The 12,990-nt window shown below is 41.9% G+C and overlaps 1 protein-coding gene across 2 annotated transcripts in view; it reads right to left on the bottom strand.

The window, feature by feature from the left end:
* CHST11 (carbohydrate sulfotransferase 11) overlaps positions 1 to 12,990 on the bottom strand; it is a 162,833-nt gene that overhangs the window by 26,617 nt on the left and 123,226 nt on the right. The gene's annotated exons all lie outside the window — the stretch shown is intronic.

Here is a 12,990-nt window from a genome sequence, read left to right as displayed (position 1 = left end):
CTGTGCAAATGTTACCACGCATCACTGCTCTGTGGGTTAATAGTGCTGAGCGTTGGCCTGAGCTCTGCTCCCACCAAAGTCATGCCAATGAGATTAACTCCCCACTTCAGTGGGGAATTAATTATTATAATGGTGAGTGCTGGTTGAAAAATCTCACTTCTTTTGCATTGTAGGCTGCTTTTTTTTTTCTTAATTATCATATTTCAATTGAGAAAGGCAAAGTTGGTAGAATTATAGAAAAAATAGCAAAGAAATATTGGAGTCATGCCGCAATACCTGAATAACTGGCAAGGCTCATCTAACCATTTACTCCCCATCTAAATGGGGTCTGTAAATAGGCATTGAACAACTATATAACCCATGTGCTGAATTTTATTTTTGCTATAATAATAAAAGCCATGGAGAGAGATTCAGGATAACATAGCTCCTCACTTGATTGCACACAAACAGCATTTATTACATTCTGATGATGCATTTAGCCCTCAGAGTACAAAGAGAGTTTTACCTTTTTTTTCCTTTTTCTTTCTGCATCAATTTGCATCAGAAGTACAGAGCATTTAGTCTTTGAATTAATCAAAATATCTCTGCCTTCACTGAATAAATATATTTGAATACACGAATAAATAATATATTGAGTAAAATAATGAAACTCATTTAAAATTAAGCCGAGAATGAGGTCACAGTTTTTATTAAATGTGACATTTTCCAGTGTTTACACTGCAAGAGATAATGGTCTATATATTTTAAAGTGGGTACTAACCATCAAAAATCAACTTTAGATAAAATAAAGCAGCTAATTTTTCAGCTGGCTCTGGGCTTTTAACCTGATTTTCTGAAAGTCAGGTTAACATGATTCAAGATGAAACTTGAGCTTATGTGTCTAGGATGAAAATCTTCATTTAAAATAAAAGGAACCACTTAATTGCCAGGCAGTCCTAAGGACTAAAACTCCAACTGAAAGGTCAATCTGGCTAAAGCTGTCAGGCACCTACTCTCAGATAAAAATATTTCATCTAGTACTTGCATTTCAGCAACAGACATACCATAAGCACAGTATACTGATTATAAAGAAAAATGTTAAGCTCATACAAAATCCTGTTCCTGGAAGCGAGCAGAGAGCAAACAGGAACTGAACTTGTAAAGCTCTCATGAAAACCCACCAATCCACACACAAAATCTATTCACCAACAGCTGACATGAAGACAAGTCTATTTTACTTGGCTGCTTAAAGCCATTGCTTGCCCATAAAAGTAACAGCAAACAAAAATGTGAGTGAAGCAGGTATAAGAAATTAGCTCCATTAATTTGGAAATAGAAGAGGAAGAAAGGAAGATGACAAGAGACACCTTAAATACTGAAATCCATGGAACAGGCCCTGTTACTGCCATCACCTCACTCACATCCCAGCAGCCTGCAGTGAGGAAGGGCTGGACACAATCAATGCATGGTAGCAGCCAGTTGCCAGGTTGTTTTCATTTGCTGCAGTCTGCTCAGGGTTCATGTCAATTAGTACAGGCTAATCAGTATTTCATTAAAAACATAATGAAAACCCTAACTCTAACACAGACTTATACAGTTGCCTATTACCACCATATTTGAGTGCTGTAATTAAACAGACCTTCATTATGCTTCACCTCTTATACCTGTAACCCCAAAGACTTCATAATATTCAGCAGCTACATCAAACACCCCTTCATGATGTCTTTGTTATCACCCCCATGCTCTCAGATGGCTGACAGGATGGAGTTTCTCAGATCAAAATGATCCAACAGCATAGCAATATTTGGGGTAATTGGAAACGTTTGCCCTGCCCTGCTTTTTCTTCCAAGGTAGTGGGGGGAAAGGTTACTTGACCACTGATATGTCATATACTGTGCAGTCACAGTAAAATGGATTAAATACTGAGACCACTTAATGAAGGTACCTGACTAAGGGGATTAATATGCCAGCCTTTTTCAGCTGAAAGTGTTCCAAGTCCAAAGCTACTCTATATATTGACCAGGTTGGCCAAACTCATCCCTGCACCTGAGCACTGGTGTGCCATGTCCACCCCTGTGGCCAATGCCATGCAGTCCCTGGGTGTGGTTTGCCCACCCTGGACCATCTGGATGGTCTGGATATGGCAGTCCTGATCAGGAGGTGAGGCAGCTGAGCTGCAGGAAAGCAATCTGTGCCCTGGCAGCTCATCTCTGGGCCAGAGAGCAGACTGGCTCTCTTTGCCTGCAGTTAAATTTCAAGCTTTTTGTTCTCTCTGCTCTAAAAAGTAAAATGTTTTGATTTATACTCTGATATGCTTTTGAGTTTAAAAGCCTTTTTGGTCTTTTGGTTTGTAGTAAGTAGAATACTTGATGTTGCCCATCAATTTAACCTTTTCATTGAAACTTTTATAAATCTAATGCATCCCAATGCACTTGATTTTCCTGTATGGTGGAGTTATTTGGCTAAACCAAAACTCATAAAGCACAATGCAAGCAGTGATCTTGGGAAGTCATTAGGATTAGTGATGGAACGATCTGCAATGTGGCTGGCCCACAGAACATGCAGAGAAAGAGCTCAAAGTCTTTATCTGGCTATACATAAATCTTCTTCATTAACAAGAAATTATTCATTTAGTCCCACAATAACTCAAGTTGAAGGCTGCCTTTAGGTTGTGGAAACCCCTCTCCATCTAGAAGTCCTGAGGCCCAGCAAGCCCTCCCTTCCCAGCAGGCCTGAGAGGAGCTTCCAGTGGTAGGAATGCACAAGTGGTTTCCACTGCTCTGCTCAGGTATTTCAGCAGCTGAGGAAGTAGGTGGAAGAGGAGTTTGGGAGACATTCTTTGCAAACTGGTGAGGCAGTGAAGACAGGAACAGCATGATTTATGGACCCATGTGAGCATTCCAGGCTGAAAGTCAGTGCCAATCACACTGCTATGAATGGTGACAAAGAAGTCACAGAAGCAGGACAGAAGTGCTTTCTCAGTTCCAGCCAGTTAACCCTGGCACACCACAGATGGCAAATCTTGATGGTTTATCCAAAGTCATTTTATTAAACCCCTGCCTTTAGGAATAATTAGATAAATGAGTTGAATGAAGTACGACCTCCAATGGAAAAATCAATGCTTTCTAGTTATGGCCACCAGATACATTTCACATATCTGGCATTAGGTAAAATAGCATTGCTTTAGGGCATCCCTCCACCCCAATTCTTCCATTTCAGTCTGAAAAATTAGTACCTTATATCCCCTTTAATTAACTCTTGTTTAGCCAATAATGCCACTAAGTGGCATGTCATAGCTCTTGTTTTTGCCATTAGAATGATGATTTATGCTTGATACAAGCACAGAAGTCCAAAAATACATGTGCAAAACCCTTCCAACAAGCATCCCTGCTCAGAGGGGACCAGGTAACTGAGACCCCAATGATGTCATTAGTATTATTAAATAATGCCCAGTTTGCTAAATGCCATCCTCTGTTACCTGACATCCCCCTCAGATGCTCTGAGCACAAAGTGTTCACTACCCCCTTTAGTCTCACATGGAAGTATCCTCACTCCAGGAGTGCTTCTGACAAGAATACAAATTCAGTCCTGAATTTTTGTGAGGCTGAGGTTGGGATTGGACACTGTTGGACAGTTAGACCCCAGACATTCTGGGATTAGGTTTGAGAGTCAGTGTTAAGCCCTCTCTGCACTGACATGATGAGCTTCATAAATTCTCATGAAGCTTCTTGACAGGGGTCCTCAGGCAACACCGCCTGGAATGCAGGTCTGTCCCTCAGGCTAAGGGTGCCTGGAGCATGTGACTCAGTGCGATGTTAAACAAATGAAATTAGATTTGTTGGTTTGGGGTTTTTTGGTTTTTTTTCTCCCCACTGTTTTCTGGAACAGCTGGAGCATGAAGATCTTCCAGGATAGGGTTTGCCAGCAGAAGATGCCACTTGGGATGTTGCCCAGGACTGGGTGGCAGAAGTCACCATAATATAGACAGTTAAAGGCAAATAAATGAAACAAAAGCAATGGAAACTATGCAAGTACAAAGATAAAAAATTGAGCAGAACTGACAACCTAGAGGCACAATCCCTGCTTACAACCAGGCACCAAGACAGAGTGCACCCCGGTGGTGTTGGCAGAAAAGGAAAGTTTCCCATCCTGGCTGCCTCCTACCAAGGTCAGAATGGGCAGATGCTATGTACATTTAATGAGAAATTTAATGGGCAGATGCTATGTACATTTAATGAGAATTTTAATTTTTTTTAAAAAGAGTACCTGAGAATAATGCCTCTTATGACCAAGAGCTTTTGCAGCTCTGGTTAAGGAGCATTAATCCTCAGTCCGAGTTTTCTCCTCCTACAAGATGTTGGCAATTCCTGCTGCTACATCAATTGGAGAATAGTATGCATTTTCCCATCATTTACAAAATTAAATACACCATGCTGCTTGATTTATTCCTGTTACTCTTGATACAAATCACACTAAGCTGTGATTCATGTTTTAATATTGATCCTGTAATTAGTTGAGTGTAGGTAAGCCTTCATGGTAGCTGTAGTCCTACATTTACTCACTTGGATGACATTGTAATATTGTGTTTAGATGCTAAACCTTTACAAAGAACCCTTTTTCACACTGTGGTAACAGCCTGAGGTAATGATACCTTACCTGAACTAGACTTCTCATACAACTGGCTTCACCCCCCCTCACACAGATCCAGATGGGACATGAACAGTACCATCCTTGTCACATAACCTCTTTCCATTCCCTGGGGATGGATCACTCATCCTTCCACTGAAGATCATCATGGGATTTGGAGAGTGTGGAACCCTGGATCCCATGAAGAGCCATCCTACTGAGCACTGCCAAGAAGCCTCCACCTCTAACCACAAGGCTGCCAGGCTGCTATGGCCAATCCTGCTGGCTACAGTGCCAGCAGCCTCTGTCAGCACCATGGGTGGCTGTTGGAGACATGGGGAGCGCAAGCAGCTCCTTCTGCTAGGCTCTGGAGCAGCTCAGTTATGGCCACCAAACCCAGCAGCATTCCTCCACCCCTTCAAAGCCTCCTGCCAGGAGCCTCAAGGGGCTGAGCTCTGTATCAGATGGTGCAAACCTCCTACCCCTCCATCTGAGCTTCCCTGGCCCATCATCGCATTACGCCTGCACAGGGGGCCTCTTCTTCCTACAGAGACAGGAGCAGAATTTTCTCTGCAGTAAAGGAGCTCTTCAGCTTCAGAGAAATTCTTCTCACTTTAGATATCAAGAGAATTAGAAATCCATTAGATAAAGCTTAAAAAGAAAAAAGTATGTAACTGTAATCAGTCTGGTACGGTAGTGTATGTATAAAGTTCTGGATCAAACTGGATTTCTGGCAACAAATACTATTATAGAAACAACAACAAATCCTGCCAAATTTTGCTACTTGCTGGGAAATTATCATTTAGCAGATTAAACCAAGTCTATACATCCAGCTCTTTCACCACTACCAGCATATGTCCCCAGACAAAATACTAAACACCCATTTTATCCATTACACTGAGTCCTTGGTTATTTTGGGCTTCATTTTCAATCGCACTCACAAAGCACAACTGCATGTTTTCATATGGTCTTTTTAACAAAGGTAAATTCTTTTCATGACAACTGATTGAGAAGCAAACCAGAAACACAGCCAGTAACACAGACCCATTTCAGACATTCACCACTTCTACTGGCATCACTCTCTAAGTTGGAATAAGTTTTGCCTTTCATTTAGGAAAGAGAAGGGAGCTGTTTGTATGGATGAACATTACAGGCACTGTCTGCTTCAGAGTACACATGCCTGAACTGGCACTCAGCTGATTTAGTTAGTGGCCTGCAGAAATCACATATTACAGATCTAATTTACATATATTTTGGAGAAAATGTCAGACTCCAACTTAGCTCATCATCTTGACAGAGCTGTGCACTTAAGCATGCATTTAGCATTAAGCTTGTGCTTAGTCGTTGTGAAAATCAAGCAGCTGTTCTGTCACTTTGAAGAACTGTGCCTTCTGCTTTTTGAAGAAATAGCTACAAAAAGTAATAAAAAAAGTTACTCCATCCCCTGTTACGTGCTAAGAATCTTGGAGGCCCTTACAAAATCATCACCATCAGTATGTCTTTCCATGACTGCTATGGTTTCTCAACACACGAGAGTGCAATTATCCTCACATTTTGAGTGCAAATGTGTGATTCCAGAGAATCTTGCCATGTGGTATGTGCCACTTGATTTCTCATAATAAGTATTAGCTGCCAGACAAACACCATCCTCTATTAATACTCCCTTTAAAAGGTTAAGAAGTACATGAGGAAGGCTTTGTGATCCAAAGTGTTGCTACAAAACTTGAGATGGAAACCAAGAAATAGTGCTGCACTGAATACAAATTTGTAATTCCCATCTTCCCAAACTAGGCTGTGGGAATGGAGAATTACATATCTTGGAAGCATGTGCCTTCCTTGAAGAAGTTTTCTTGAAACTGGTTGCTCATGTGTTTGAGAAGGACAATAAATATTCTAGATCAGGACAATAAATGTTCTAATTTGGTCGGACTGATTGAGGCTTCAGCTCCAGACTCTGGTTCAGGGGACCAGATTTTCCTACACTGATGTCTACAACCACATTTGCTCCCATAAGCAAGCAGAGAACAGTATCCCCTGCAGCAATAATATACTTAGGCAGTAGACTATGAATTCTACTGAGTATTTTTTGACATTTTATGAGATAAAGGAGAGCCAGCACCATTTGACCAATTCTTCTCCTGTGTCAAACAATCCTTGCTAGCCATGGACACTGCCTGTCCCCTGCAGTGGATCTACTGTGAGGCACAGCTGAGAGCAGCCACATTGCTCACATCTTCCCCACACAAGCACGGCACAGCAAAACCACATGTTCACCAAGCATCTCTATTCCTAACACAAAAGCACTAGAATCCAACAAAAGGACATTTCAGAGGGACATAAAGCTAGACTCCTTGAGCTTTTGCAAAGAAAACCTGTTTCTAGGCCCTACAAAATAATGCTAGGGATGGGTAAATGCAGAGTTGTCTTTCAGTTACTGGGACTGTAAGCTACAGCTCTCCCAAAATGTTAGATTTGCACTGTGATTTAATTACTGGCCATATTGTTTACATGGTAGACAGAAAAGGAATTATAATGTCATATGTTGCTTTCTGTCCTTCACAGAACCATGGAATCATTTGCTTGGAAAAGACCGTTAAGACCATCAGGTCCGACCCTCAATTTGCTTTCTAATGTTTATGAAAGTGCACCCTGAGAGAAAACCTCCTCTTACAAGCTACTGGTAACACCATTGGCAAGGTCTAGAATGGTTCCACACGTAGAACAGTAGCCAAAAGGCCTCACATCTCTTGTGCAAACAAAGGATGTTGGGTGCCCAGGGAAGGAAAGCTGAAGCACATGCCAACGCTGGCTCCTGTTCTGAGCCATGCATTAGTTTGGCTCAAGTTAGAAAGGCCCATGGGCCACATAAAACTACACAATCAAAGTCTATTCTATAACACCCAGAGGGACTGTGTTAAGGTTACCAGGCATCTCTAATCCTGCTCTTTCTTAAGTTCTCAAAGACTGACTTTTTTCCTTGCATTCTTGCATACAGCCCTGTTTAACCTGAAGTTAGTGATGACTGTGACTTTTATTAGCAACGGAACAAAGATGAGTCAAGGGAATATTTGTGTTATGGCAACAGGAGGGGCTCCAAAGAGAAAACAGACATCCTCAGATGTGCTAAGAAAATTGTTCAAAATTATACTATTTTGTGAAAAAATTTGAGAAGTGTCAATGTAGGGAAAATTACACAGATTAAGGGGAATTATTTCCTTTAGCCAGCTATCCATGATAGATGATCTTTTGCTAATCCCTTTAAGAACTTTACAACATGAATGCATACAAATGCACCTACAGAATACAAAGAGGTTTTCTCTCTGCAAGAACAACAATGTAGGTCCAAAAATGCATGATCCTCAGGATGCTGACTATTGTGGTCAATTACTGGAATGGGAACAGCAGGTCATGAGCGACAACAGAGCTCTTATTCTTGGAACTAAATACAGTTATTTCCAAAGCTGTACTCACAAAACTGACTAACAGACCTGTCAGTCGAATCACGATCAACATGTTCCCAGATATAGCTGAACTGTAGGAAATAAGAACAAGTTACTGCTCACGGGACTCTTTTCAGATGAAGTTCACCTCTGGCAGACCATTGTATCTCCTGGAACTTCAGGGAGGGACATAAAGCCAACTGAAGACAGCATCTTGAGAGATCAGGGTTTACTCACTGTCACTTCTGCACAGTGATCAGGTATTTAACAGTACTGCTTCTTCCCTAGGGCTCTGATCTGTGGATCTGTGGGCTTCAAAACCTCAAGACAAGGTCAGCCTTACTGAGCTAGAATAACAAAAAACCAAAACAAACCAAGACCAAACAAACAAAAACGGCTCTGGGCAAAGCCGTTTTTTCACTTGTGGAATAGACATTCTCAAGGCTGAAGGCAGTGATAGTGGGATGGCGCCAAACTCAGAGCTAAAGCCTAACCCAAGAGAGCAGATGTGTTGTTGGTACGATCAGCTAGAAAAAGACATATATACACCAAAGAAGTATCAGAGCAAAACTGTTCTGTGTTGTCCATGAGGATAAGTGCTCGTAGCCTTATGGAATTGTCAGGAACTCAGCCAGGAACTTAGCATAACATTTATGAGATATACACTGAATTACAAAGCCACAGCTGAAAACCTGAGCAATAGATCTACTCCTATTGACTGTTTTTATTAAGCAAAAGTCACATTCAAGACAACAGAACAGTCTGTGATGACTTTAATCACTACAAATAAGTTAGCTCAGGTCACTGGCTGCCTTGCTCAGCTGAGGCTGATTTTGAGTGGACATCCTGCAAAACTTTACTAGAGACAGTACATCCTCATGTGTACATCACACAGAGCACCAGACACAGCAATGCCTTGTTGAGGAAAATCACCCAGTCTCCTGGCCTTCCACAAGTAGCTGTTTGGCAGTCAACAGAGCAAGGTCCTGTTTGCATTTCTGGGCACACTGAATAGCAAAAGGTCCTGAAGCAAAATGAGGAGAATATCCTTGCTTGAGAGCAGGATGGTCCTTTCAGGACCCTTGCTACAGAGAGGGCCAGTCAGCATCTGGAAGCAAAGGTGTACCTGAGTATATTTCCAGGTGGGCCTGCTGCCCCTACTCCTACTTGCCACTACACCCAGAAGGGCAGGTTTTGTGTGTGGCCAAGGACTCAAGAATCATTTGAACTGATGCTGCAGAGAAGATAAAATCTCAGCCTGTAGCCCATGGAAGTTCTCTGTTACACGAATTCAGTTGCTGAAACACGAGACAAATGGATATTTCACACACCTGGGACTTATCTAGTGCAGCAGCCAGTGATGTTAAAAGATCAGCAATTAACATATCCACATCTCACTCTGGAAGAGGTCACTGTTTTTCAGGCCAAGGCTGAGATCACTCCCAAGGACATCTGTTTACTCATTCCTCAATCTCCACCAACCGCAGTGTAAGCACTGCACATCACGTGAATATACGGCAGACCAGTGCTTTCATGGTCACTGTTTTATAAAGAGGCTCCAGCAACTTTTAAATAACCTCTACTAAATGACGTTGTAATGTATGAAAGAGTTCCTCTTACTTTCTGAGTTCTCAGCATAACACAACAGATTAGCTTAATCCCAGTGGATATAAAATGCAATGATTCTGCCACTGCAGAATTTATGCACTGGATATTACAAGCCCTTAACATCAGCCATAACAATTACTGCAGGAAGTGAATCAGAAACACAGGGCTGGGAAGGGTCTTTCAAGGAAAGAAACACATCAGCCTCAGGGTGATGGGGGGGCTAGCTCATGCCTCAGTGTCCCTCACATGCCCTCAGCCTGCCATTACTTGAAAGAGCTAAAGAGGGTAGATGATAATGGAGATGCACAAATGGAGGCAGGCACGTGAGCTAAGGCTGAGAGCCATTGTTTAAGGCATTCCACTCTCACCTGCTTTGTTTCTGTTATCCTGTCCACACCAGGGCTGCCCCATGCACATGCTCAAAAGTGGGTGGAAGAGCTCAGGCTGCCTCTCAAGCCAGCCTGGGACGTGTTTTGGTAGAGCCTGTACTGACACAACTCACTGCAGGCAATGGGGTCTTTGTTGTCTGTTCTAAAAACACCGGGACTTCAGGGTGAACACACAGCTCTGTGTCAGGCACATCTTATACATATTTGCAGGTGCTTCTCCACAGGCTGCTACCTCTGCAGAAGAGGGAAAAGCTCTCAAAAGCGGCAAAATTAGCAAAAAGGTCTTCTCTGGGTCTTAAAAGAGGACGCAGATTATGCGCTAGCCTTCCACAGAGGAATGATTTTCATATGCCATTTCCTATCTTCTTGTCAAGTATCTGATCCTGGTTTTAGCCTCTATTGTTATTTAGAAAAATACTCCTCCTGTACTCCTGTGAAAGCCCAGGGTTAACTCTTTGGTGGTTTGGATTCACAGAGGGTCTTTCTTGCCTGTTTCCTGGAGGAAATCACAGATCATGCCCTCTGAGTTATTTTTCCTTCACACATATTCATCCAAGGACAGGCGAAGTTTTAAAGCTTCAAGCTAACACCACAATACCTTTTACAAATTTTTGAACAAATGTTTAGTTTTAAAGCCCAGAAAGGAGAACTGAGAGGCCATCATTTGCTAAACAAACTCACTTATCATCAGAAGAGAAGAGAAAGGAATGATATACTTTCATAAAAGTTAGTGAGTCATTAAGGAAAGGAGGAGAAATATGTAGATAGTGTTTAACATATTTCGAAGGATTCCCAAGGGATCTAGCACTACACAGCATGTATTCATACCAACTGCTCTGCCAGAGGTAAAATAAGCAGATCCTACATAACTACTCTTCATTAAGCCTGTGCTTCTTCCAGAACAGAGATGCCAGATGATTTCTTTGTAGAATCTCTTTGTATTTTTATACAGATGCGAAGTATTCAGCAGTTGTAACCCGTATTAAGATGATTCCAGGAGATGACAATGGTGGCCTCTGTGTAAAATAACATACCATCTTATACTACCTGTACACTAAAGACAGACCCTGTAAATGAGAAGGAATGGTTAACCCCCACGTAAGACTGGAATCTTACTTTACCAGCATGTAAATGTTACCTCCCACCAGCAAGAACTCCAACAGGAGCTAAGCTTCTGGTTAAGAAAAACATTTCCACTGTGACCTTCCTTTTGATGTACAGTCAGCGAACCTGTAATTTCATAATCTTGTTTGGACATGGAGGACATAGTTTGGTCCCTCAAGGTAGACACCTATGCATGTTTGTGTAAGTATTCAGCTCTTCAAGAATTAACATCACTTTGAAATGCTGTTTTTCAGTTCTCAAGACTATTGATCCAATTCCATTTCAGAATTACAAAGAGGGCTGTAATGTAAGCAGGTGCAGCATGAGAGAAGAAGGGATGTACTTCCTCCCTTCCCCAACCAGGGGCTGCACAGACCAGCAGGACCTGGGAGAAGCTGCCTCCTACAGAAGCATTGTGACACCAGGCAGCTGCCCACAAGTATCCTACCTCTGGGCAAGGCTCCCACTGAATTTCAGACCCTTTTGGACTGGACACAATGCCTCTCACCTTCTGAAAGTCATCTTGGTGGCTGTGCCAAATTCTGCTGTTACCTGGCATACCTATTTCCCTCTGTGTATTTGCAGGCAGCAAAACAGGTCTGCATTAAATGACTTTCAGAAGTGCAAATTCTGCTCTCTATGTCAGAGCTATCAGCTAGAGCAATCTGTGTTAGAGCTTTAGGATGCATGAGGGAGGTCTCATTTCTGAGCCCCCTGCCTTGTAACCCCAAACTGAAGCTTGATTAAATCAGAGAAAGTCTTTCATTATTTTCAGTGAGTGTGGATCAGCATCACTTTAAACCTGAATCACAATACCTTCTAAACACAGCCTTTCATACCTGAACTCTGTGCAAAGCTGAACGAAAGGAATATGCTGTATATAAACATGTGGAGGAAAGCATTGTGAAATTCTTTATGTTTCTATAATGCTCTGCCTGAATTGAATCTTTTCATTCAGTGCCACGTCGGGATAAGAGTCCATCATTATCTTCCCACATGCAGTATGAAAAACTAAACGCAGCCTCACTTTCCTGCACATTCTTATTCTTCCTCACCACTGGAATACCAGCTACAAAGGAGAGCACCAAACCTTCCAGCTAGCAAAGCCAGAGTTTGAGTCACTGTTTAAAAATATTATGTAACATTACAAAGTCTCAGATGCCTCCATCTCCTCTGAATTCAATGCAGCTTGGCCCACTAATTATCCTGAAGCAAAAGCAGAGAAAGACAGTTAATAAAACCCTCCTCCTTTGCTATCTAATGTTCCATCCTCCCACGCTGCCAGTCAACCACCCTTAAAATTACCCTTCATAAAATTCAATTCCTAGCTTCAGAGGGCTACAAATCCCCTAAAAGTCTAATTATATAATTTCTTGAGCCCATGAAACTGACGCTGTATCTTCTTTAGGTAAGGCCAGGTGCCACACAGAAGCAGTTGTCTGCATACTGATGGCTCTAGCCCAAAATCAACATGGAGAAGTCAGAGACTCTATATGCAGCTAGAAATTAAACTTAATTTTATGAACACATGGATATATTTTTTTTCATGTTCATACAACATTATCTACAGTAACTGGCATACTCCAGGCTCCTCAAGGAAGGCAGGAAGTACCACACAGTACCTGCTGTGTGATTTAATATTGGTTCTATTGTCTAAGGAAAGCCTTGCAAATTACAGATAGCATTTGATGGAGAAATTAAAATATCATCTACATTGCAACTGGTCCACTGCCAGCTGTATGGATTGCATTTGAGATGCAGCTGCTGTATAAACAGAGCCATTTACCAGCTTCACATAAGACAGACGGTTAAGTAGGTTTCAGCTGCCACACAAAAGATTGTGA

Source organism: Agelaius tricolor, unplaced genomic scaffold (genome assembly GCF_023055355.1).
Source record: "Agelaius tricolor isolate 1412-34295 unplaced genomic scaffold, bAgeTri1.0.p SCAF_3, whole genome shotgun sequence".
Lineage (NCBI taxonomy): Eukaryota > Metazoa > Chordata > Aves > Passeriformes > Icteridae > Agelaius > Agelaius tricolor.
Note: the sequence above shows the minus strand (reverse complement) of the source record. Positions and strands in the feature narration are given on the sequence as shown.